The following is a 9,490-nucleotide window of genomic DNA, read 5'->3' as shown; positions in this document are numbered from 1 at the left end:
GGCCCCGCCTTCCTCCCTGCGGCCAATGGGCACTCTGGACCCAGGCCCCCTCCCGGCCTCGTCCCAGCCCCTCCGCGCCCGCTCCGGATGCACAGAAGCCGCACTCAGCGCAAGTGAGCGCCCCCGCCGCCGGCCCAACAAGGCCCATTTGTCTTGGACGCGCCAACGGGGCCATTGTCCCACCGCCAGCTCCTTGGCTCAGCGGAGCCCCTGACCCCGGAGGGGGCTCGAGGGTGCCTAGGCTTGGTGGAGGTGGTGGTGGTGAGGGGAGCCAGAGCTCCAGTTGCTTAACTTTTTGGAGGGCTCTGACCTCCTCAGGATCTAATGGAAGGTGTGACCTCCTGCTCCTCAGTGCAAGTTGGGGCACATTACGGCCCACGGGAGTACAGGAGGTGCCTAAGTGCCTAAGGGGACCCAGAGAGATGCCGGATCTCTGAGACCCGCTCAGGCAAGGGACTTCGCTCCAATTGGTCTAGCCATTGGGAGGTCTCAGCAGACCATGGGGACTGAGCACAGCGTCACAAGATCCCCGTGTCCCGTCAGGACCCCATGTCCTCTTTCAGGCCTGGCTTTCCTCTCCTTCACCCTGGAGGAGCAGGACCAAGGATGGGGACTAGTGCCCGCCTGGCTGGAGCAGGAATTCCCAGCTCCAGCTGTGGGCAGCACAGAGCCAGCCGGCCACCAGTGGGGCACAGACCACGTCAGGGCCCCACTGCCCCCGCCATGACTGGGCGACTCTGGAATGGGGAAAATTCCACATCAGCATGGCTGCCTGGGACCTTTCCATATCTGATGGGCCTGTTCTCCAACCTGTAGCCAGAGAGGCACATGCATCCAAGCGGGCCGAGTCATGCCAGAGGGCTACAGGCTCTAGCTCCAGAGGTCCTGACTCTCTGTCCTTGCTGCAGACAACCCAACCTCCAACTAACACATGTATGCCAGGGTGAGCATGGGACCCAGCACCCAGCACAACCCCCACGTCTACACCGCAGCAAGGCCCAGCTGGTGGGGGTTCTCTGCTCCCCAGGCCAGAGCCTGCCCAACCTCTCGCCTTCCCCTGCACAGGCTGGACCTACAGTGACTGCCTCAGGAACACACCTGCTGCCTACAGAGCTAGCACAGCAGACGGGGAGGTAAGCCCTTGCCTGAGCCCCGCTCCAGGGTCCGGGCAGCTCCCCCAGCTTCCATGCTGTGTCCCCGCCCTGAGCCCACTAGAATAGGGGGCTACGCCTTCCACTGCATGCTGAGGGCTTCAGAACCCCTGATAGAAGTTAAACAACTGGTTCAGCCACACCCTTTTCTTAGCACTCTAGAGCCAGCCTGGCCTCTGCTCTCGATAGCACTCAGCCTGGCACCTTGGGGAGGCTATCCTGGGTGGGACTCGGGAGTGGGCATGGGGAGCTCGGGTGCTAGCCCTGGCTGTTAGGAAGCACTGACAGTCCCAGTTAGGGCACATCTCCCTGGCCCCCGAGCCAGCGAACTACAGGGTAGGCGGGAGGCTGTAGGGCAGGTCTCCCAGGGTTACACACCAGGCAGCAAGGCCCAAGCTGGGGGTTACTCAGGGATCTTTCCCAGGTGCCCATGAGGGGACCCTCACCTCGGGGACCTCACGGACTGGCTTTATCTTCCCTGCTGTCTCTAGCAGGTGGTCATGAAAATCCATTGGTATTTACTGAGCACTAATAAACACCTCACACTATTGAGACTGGACAAAAAGTTACCACCGAACCCTCAAGATCCTTTTGAAGAATTTTGACACATTAATTTTGCATGAAGCAACAGCTACACAGGGAAAGTGCCAGAATGTGACCAAGGTCAGACTGGAAGCTCTTTAGACATCTAGAGAGTTCTGAGCAGCGTCTGGGCCCATCTTGTAAGCACCTAGGGCTAGCAAGTCTGCAACAGAGCCAGGTGGTTCTCCAACCCAGGAAGGCGCAAGGACACAAAATTCAATTGGCTGCAAAAGTCCAGCGATTTAATAACAAATGCTCCCCGACCCTCACCCCAACACAGCACCCCGAGAATCCTGGGCCCATCTGTGTGTGGGAGGGCTGTGGAAAGTCATGGCAAATGAGGGCAGCAGGTGAGGGGCTGGACGGGCCTCTGCTCTCCACATGCCACTGACTCCTGGGAGCCCAGAGTCAGGTTGGGCACAGATGCCTCTTCTGCTTGGCCACCAGCAGGAAACTCCACCCAAGGGAGGCCCAGCCAGGGCAAATGAGGGGTCAGGGCAAACTGGGGGAAAGAGCGTTGAGATGAGAATGCTGGTCTGTCACCAAGCTTAGATCCTCAGGCCTGCCTTTGTCACGTCCAGCTGTCAAAAGCCAGCCTCGGCCCAGCAAGGGGTCACCGGGACTCACACCGGCCTTGCCTTCCTGGCCTTCTTCTCAGCCCTCACAGCCTCATCGTGGGCTTTCTGCTTCTCTGCTAGTTTGTTGGCCTCACGGACTTTGCGCCTCTTGCCAAACATGATCTTGTTGTACAGGTACTTCTCCCGCTTCTTCATCCTCATGATGGCCAGGCACTTGGCCTCGCTCTCCTCCTCCTGGGCCAGCCGCTTCTTGTTCTCCAGCATCACGGTGCCCGCCATCACTCTGGGCTTCTTCCCCTCCATCCTCTGCTCTTCCAGGGCCGTCAGTCGGGCCTCTTCTTCCTTTTCTGAACTAGCTTCATCTTCCTCATCCTTCTCTGTTTTCTCCTTCATCACCAGCATCTTCATTGTCTTCTTCCTCCTCTTCTGATTCATTCAAATTTCCTTGGTCCTCTCCTCACTGCAGAGCCAGAAGCTTCAGCTTCTCGGGTGGAACATAATCTCCTTCCTTCTCGGACACGAAGGGTGAAAGGTGAAAGGTGAAAGGTGCAGGGGCAGCTGTACCCCAGGGAAGTACTCTGCCACGGGCAGTAGGAGGCGGGCATTCACGGAGTCAAACACCCACTGGGGCTGCACATAGCACCTGCCAATGATGGAGGTCATCTGCCCAGGCCAGTCGATGATCTGGTGGGTGATGCAGGAGTCTGTGACATCATAGGTGGCCCCGATGCACAGCAACTTGTCCCAAGACACAGCCCCACCAAAACTCCTGATGATGAAGGCCAGGGCCTCGCGCGGCACCTCATGGTTCAGGAAGAACTTCAGGCCCTCAAACAGCTTCTTGTGTTTTTCCTGCACCTCCAGCTCCTTCCTGCAGTCCTCCTGTGCCACCATCTCCTCATCGGCGGGAAACTCATCTACCTCGGCCTCCTCCTCTGTGGCAGGCACCACCGCACAGGCCAGGCTGGCACTGAGGGCTGCCAGTGTCTCCATAGAGCTCTCAGTGTCCAGAGCATAGGTCCCCTCACTGGCCTCTGCCTCTCCTTGGGTCTGACCCTTGAGCTTGGGGGCGTAGTGGAGGTTCAGTGACTGGTAAAGGAGGAAGTTGACGAAGCCCAGCAGGGTGGTGTAGAACTCGGTGAAGGTGGCCATGATCCTGTAGTCCACCTTTGTCGGGTGGTCGTGGGAAAAGGCGTAGGGGGTGATCCACACGATGGGCTGCCTCAGCACCTCCACCTGGTAGTAAATGCCTTTGTTGGACAGGAAGACCTTGCGCAGGGCCCAGGCAGCGATGATGTAGTGCATGAACTCCACAGAGAGCCGGCGGCACAGCTGGATGGTGTGCACGTGGCACTTGCCGGTCCGCGGGAAGGTGGAGAAGAGGAAGCACATAGACAGGGCGTCGTCCAGGTCCCGCAGGGTGTCGATGAAAGTGGGGTACCGCTCCTTGGCAATGTGGTCAAGTTTGTAGTTAGGCTTATTGTCCTTCAGACGCTCCACGGTGTTCCACTCGCTCTTCCCATACTCCTTCCGGAGCTTCCCGACAAAGACCTTGTATTCCCGGAACTTGTTGACGATGGGTTCATGAAGGAGAAACTTGGTATCTTAGAGAAGGTAGAAAGTGCGGGCAGCTGTGGAACCCTTGTTAACCTTCTTCTTGTGTTTGGGCTCATGGGGATAAATGCCTTTGAGGATGCACAGCCGCCTGAAGTCAGCCAGGCTCAGCTGCAGCTTCTTCCGGGCTTTATTTCGGGTGATGTAGTTGGTGGCAGAGCCCCGTTCATACTTCTTCTTCTCCGAGGCCTCCCATGGCTCCACGTTTAGGGACTAACGAGTGCCGCTGCCAGTTCCTCCCTTTATGTGAGTCTCAGCCCTGATGTTTATCTCTAGAGGGAGCATTTCACCCTCCAGTCATCTCAGTACACTGTCTATTGTGTTTATTTTATAGTACTTGCCACTCTCTGAAACTTTCTTCTTTTTTTTCTGAGTCATCTGTCTTAACCCAGTTTGATGAGAACATGGACCTTGTCTGGCTTCTTGAGTCCTCTATTCCAGAAACTGGATCAGTTTCTAAAGCAGAAGAAGTGTTTGAGAACTATTTTCTTTACCAATAAATGTGTGTTGATTAATGGGTGAGTGGGAGCCAATGCAGAATTTGATGCTGAAATGTAATGTGATTTGATGTGATGTCTTAGGCACACAGCTTTGGATTTTGGAATTTCTATCAGGGAGCAGGAGGCAGTTGAGGATGAATTTTTGAGGCTGAACTGTGGATAATGATATTGAAATCTTTGGAATGTGTTCCAGTAGAGTAGAATAAGTAAATGTATTTGTGTGTGTGTGAGTTTCATAGAATGTGTAAACAGTCCTGGTTCACTGCACCAGAGGTAAAAATTGTTTCAACTTGTTTTTCCATCAAGACAACCTCATTTTCCATTATGGTGACACACCCAAGAGACAGGGTAATGAGTGAGATAGGGAGGCACGGGGGAGACAAGCCTGCCAACAGTTCCTTTATGTGCCATTTTTATCAGGCATATTGTCGTGAAACCAATTTTCATGTTGAAATGGCTTTCTCCCCCTAAACAAATTGCTTTTTGTATTGTTGAATGGGATGGCAGGCATCCTCTTTGAAGATTAGCTAACTGAGTTCTCAGTCTGGGCTGAAACACATACCTCGAGAGCCCATCTAAAGGCAGTCTGTGGTTTGCTCCTCATAGCTGAATTGATTAATATGAATTGGGAGAAAAGAGTTTCCTGCAGAATCAAGTATAAGAGCAGATTTGAATTTTGTGAAACAAGATTTCTACTCTGAGTCTTCAGATAGTCTCAGGAAAGTAGATCCCAGAATGAGCTAACAGTTGTAGGCCAGCCTTCCATTCATTCCTTTGCTTTGGTTTTACTTTTAATTTTTCTGTTCTTCTTATTAGAGTCAGACACATAGAGACATTTCTAAGCAAAGAAAAATATAACTGCCACCACTAAATTCCTACAGTCATCTAGAATTATCACTATTCTATGACAATTCATCTTTGTATTTTGTCTATTTCCTTCCTGTCTTTTCCCCCCCCAAGAACATGTGTTTATAGGGTAAAATCATGTTACACATATACTTTTATATCTTACAGAATGCAGACTGTTAAGATTTGATACAGCTAGTTGTGGGTTTACAAGTGTTTGCTGTATTATTATTTAGAGATGATATGTTGGGTCTTCAGAAAAGTCATGACTCATTTTTGCATAGAAAAACATAGAAAAAAATACCTCATGACTTTTCCAATGACCCATTAGTACCAAGATAATAAGTAAGGTTCAAAGCCTCAACAGGAAGGATGTAGTGGAATTTATAGTTTTCATGGCAGGTTAGCTCTAGGAAGCAGCGCCTGAGCAAGATGTGGGTACAAACCAAGGACAGAGAGGGAGGAAAAAGAGAAGTGAGAGAGGGAAGGAGGAGAAGTACATGCCAGGTGATGCATTGCTAGATTGGGGCTGTTTCATGGTGTCTCAACTCTGCAGAAGGTCTTGAGGAGGCTGTACAGAAATGTTGTTTTGGGACAGTCTCTTAGAGAGTGGAGAGGAAATTTATCTTCTAGCTCTCATTTTTTTTTTCTTCTTTTTCTGAGTGGGGAGAATACAATATTCAGTGAGTTAATACTCTTGATCTTCTCCAGTGTGTTATCTTGTCCATTAGGCCGCCACAGGGGAGGCCAGATTTCCTACACAGTTTAGCATCTATGGGGAACAAGAGACCCTTGTTAGCCTCAAGCCTTGGAGTCACATGACCCTAAAGGGGTTTAATTTGAGTCCTCCTGCTGGCAATAGCTATCACAAAGCCAAGGACTATGAGGTGGATGATATTGACAGAATCTGAGGAGCCCTATTAAATGATCTGATACTTACAGAATGAGATATTTCTTCTGTAAAAACAAGAGAGATGAGAATGAATTTTGCAAGAGGTAAATTTTCAGGAGAGTAGAGGATGAAAAACTAAAACTGTTCTGAGCTGATAACTTGTTTCTTTTTCGAAGAGTGATAGGAGGACTATAGAATAACAGTGAATAAACTGAAAGTTGGGGGGTAGATATGATAAGTGGGATAGGACTTTGAGGAAAATAATGAAGATCTTGAATAGCAGTCATGGAGGATGAAGAAAGAGCTGTGTCTGGCTATGGAAGTGGAGAGGTTCCTTAGGATGCATAGAATAGGCTCGCAGACAGTGAGGAGGAGAGTTAGGAATCCAGGTGACGTGTCCACTTGGCTTGAGGAGGAAAGAAAGACAATGAAAGATTGACAATCTGGAGAAAAGCTAGAGGTCTTGGAAGATTAAAAACTTGGTAGGAATGACTGAATTGGAAGAACAGGAGGTTATGGTATGAATCTGAAATTCTAGAGCTTAAGAGTCAAAGCAGAAGCAATGTTGAGTGAGAGCAAGGACCAGAATGTAGCTATGTGTGGGGTTTCTGGGAGTGAAATAAAGTTGTTAGAGAAGCAGTTATTAAGGTATTGAATTCACTTAGAATATTAAGTAGTAGGCATCTGGGAAGGGAGCAAGACTGTTGTTCTAGCACACAGTAAAAGTTTAAAAGCATGAAGAGAAATGATAAGTAAATTCAGCTCAGCTCTGCACTGGAGGACCAGTGCAAATTATTAGGAACTGTTTTAGTGCTGAATCACCAAGGGAAGCCAATTAGCAAATGGGGTCAACCATTTTATCATTGACACTAAACTGAATCACCACCATATAATCTTGAATCCAATTACCATCCATCTTTAAGGATCTTATACATTTCCATTGAAAAGTGGTTCCTTCCCTGACCTCCTATCCCCCTCCCCCAGAGTTAGGTTTATTAAGTTGTGGATATTATAACATTTGTCTCCTGGTGCTATAAAGACTGTTTGCCTCTCTCCTCACCTTACCCTATTATCAATGTTTTAAGGGAAGGGCCAGAGCTCACTCAGCATCATGTCCTCGCCCTAGCCTGGTCCCTGATGGTTGGGAGTGCCAGCCAGTGCACTGCATAGTGTGGTACTTGAAAGAAGAAGACTATGGGGGTGTCGGGAAACTGAGAACGAGTGTAATATCTTCTATTTGATGATTGAGCTCTTTGATTAAGTCATTTCCTGGTTTTTGCCTTTTCAAAAATAGCTGCCTCTCCTCCTAAAATGGCTGAGAAATACTGTTTCTGGTTCAGTTGTTGTGGTGCAAAAGGAGTGCCATTGTTTTGGAAGCTGGAAGCCAAATAGGAGGTCAAGATTCAGTTCTAGGATCATCCTGAACATACCCCGAGGGGTTGCATGCACTTGTGGTTCTAGCTATATGGAGACTGGGGCAGTAGGATCATGGCAAGATCCTCTTGAAAATACCTATCTCTGTTTCTCTTCTTTCTCCCCTCTTTCTTACACACACACACACATACACACTCAGTGTGTATATATAAAGAAATACATATTTCTTATAGAATATTTGGAAGATAATAATAACCCATAATTCATAATTCACTTATTTGAGTAGATAATGCATTAATGGTACAAATATATAAAAGCAGGAAAACATATATGGTTAAAGTCTCCTTCACACTCTCCTATCTCCCTCTATCCCTCTTTCCATCACCATTGTCTAGTTCTCATCCTTGGGGGCAATTGGGGATACTTCTTTCTTATATATTTTATATATTCACCCAGAGATCTTCTACCTATTTCTAAGCAAGTTCAACTTTTTTTTTTTAAAACACACATGATAACGTTTGATGAATGCTGTTTTGCATCTTGCTTTTTCATCTAACAATACATCTTGCAAGTCATCCCACATTAGATGTAAAGAACTTTCTTGGTATTTTAAAGCTGAATTATCTTCCATCGTTTGGTGTATCATAATTTATTTAACCAGTTTTCTGTTCATGGATATTTGAGTTGATTTGCTCTTTAAAATTTTTAAGGTTTTATTATGGAAAATCTGAGTGTCTTAAATACCCATAGACCTATCACCAGCTTTAGCTTGTGACCAGTCTTGTCTTCTTATTATCATTTTTAATTAATTGACTTATTTCTTTTATGAGTAAGAGAGACAGAGGGCAATGTAAAGACAGAAAGGAGAGAAGAGAGAATCAGCTCTCCCAGCAGGGCTCTGATGCCATGATCCAACCCCAGCTTCATTCAGCCTTTGACCATGGACAAGTGTCTGCCTAGAGTAGCCAGGGAGATCTCCAGACTGGAACCAGAAATCTCTTCCCATGTAAGATTGCCTTGCAGAACATTATGTTTTACTGCTGTGCTACTGTCTGACCCCTTTGTTATTATTCTTATCTTAAATTTTATTTATTTATTTATTTAGAGAGTTAGAGGTACCCCTGACAGGGTGTTGCTGTACCACAATCCTTTTCCTAGCCTCCCAACCAGTCAGGATTATGGGCATGAATGGGTATACCTCGCATATTCAGATTGACCTGGGATCCAAAGCCTGGCTTCCCACATGGCTCCTGCACCACTGCAGTTGGCTCGCAAGCTTGTCTTATTTATGCCCCATCCATCAACCCTTCTCTTCCTTATATATTTTAAAACAAATCCCAGAAATTATTTCATCTGTAATCATTTTAGAATATATCTCCAAAAAAATGAAGATTTAAAAAACCCACAATATCACACCTAATACAACTAACAATAATGCCTTGATATCACTAAATCTGATCTTTTAAGAAGTATATACAATGCTGCAACTAGCCTGGTTCATACTTCATTTCACACACATGCAACTATGCCTGCAGGATGCATTTCTAGAAGTGGAGTTGTTGGGGTACAGTGTGCATTTATAATCCAAAAAAAGATTGCCATATTGCACTTCAAAGAGCTTATAGTAACTTACTCCCACCAACAATGTTTGAGAGGGCCTGTTTTCCCACAGCTTCTTCCACAGTGTGTCATCAAACTTCTTGATCTTTATGTGCCTTCTAGATGAAATGTACTATACAAATTTACTTTTACTTTGCATTTCTTTTATAATGAGTTGGGTTGAGTACTGTTTTATATTTCTAAAAGTCATTTGTAATTCCTTTCCTGAAACTGTTGCTCATATTCTTTGAACACTTTTTCTTTTGATTCGTTAGCCTTTTTCTTAGTGAAATATACTAGTGTATATATATATACTTAGCTCCTCTTTCTTTGTAACACTCTCTCTCTCTCTCT

General features: G+C 47.2%; 1 protein-coding gene and 1 pseudogene across 1 annotated transcript in view; one reads left to right on the top strand and one right to left on the bottom strand.

Annotated features, from left to right (window-relative positions):
* CALN1 (calneuron 1) overlaps window positions 1-9,490 on the top strand; it is a 579,183-nt gene that overhangs the window by 271,415 nt on the left and 298,278 nt on the right. The gene's annotated exons all lie outside the window — the stretch shown is intronic.
* LOC102480150 (pescadillo homolog pseudogene) lies at window positions 1,949-4,146 on the bottom strand (annotated as a pseudogene).

Source organism: Tupaia chinensis, unplaced genomic scaffold, assembly GCF_000334495.1.
Source record: "Tupaia chinensis unplaced genomic scaffold, TupChi_1.0 Scaffold000429_1, whole genome shotgun sequence".
Classification (NCBI taxonomy): Eukaryota; Metazoa; Chordata; class Mammalia; order Scandentia; family Tupaiidae; genus Tupaia; species Tupaia belangeri.
Note: the sequence above shows the minus strand (reverse complement) of the source record. Positions and strands in the feature narration are given on the sequence as shown.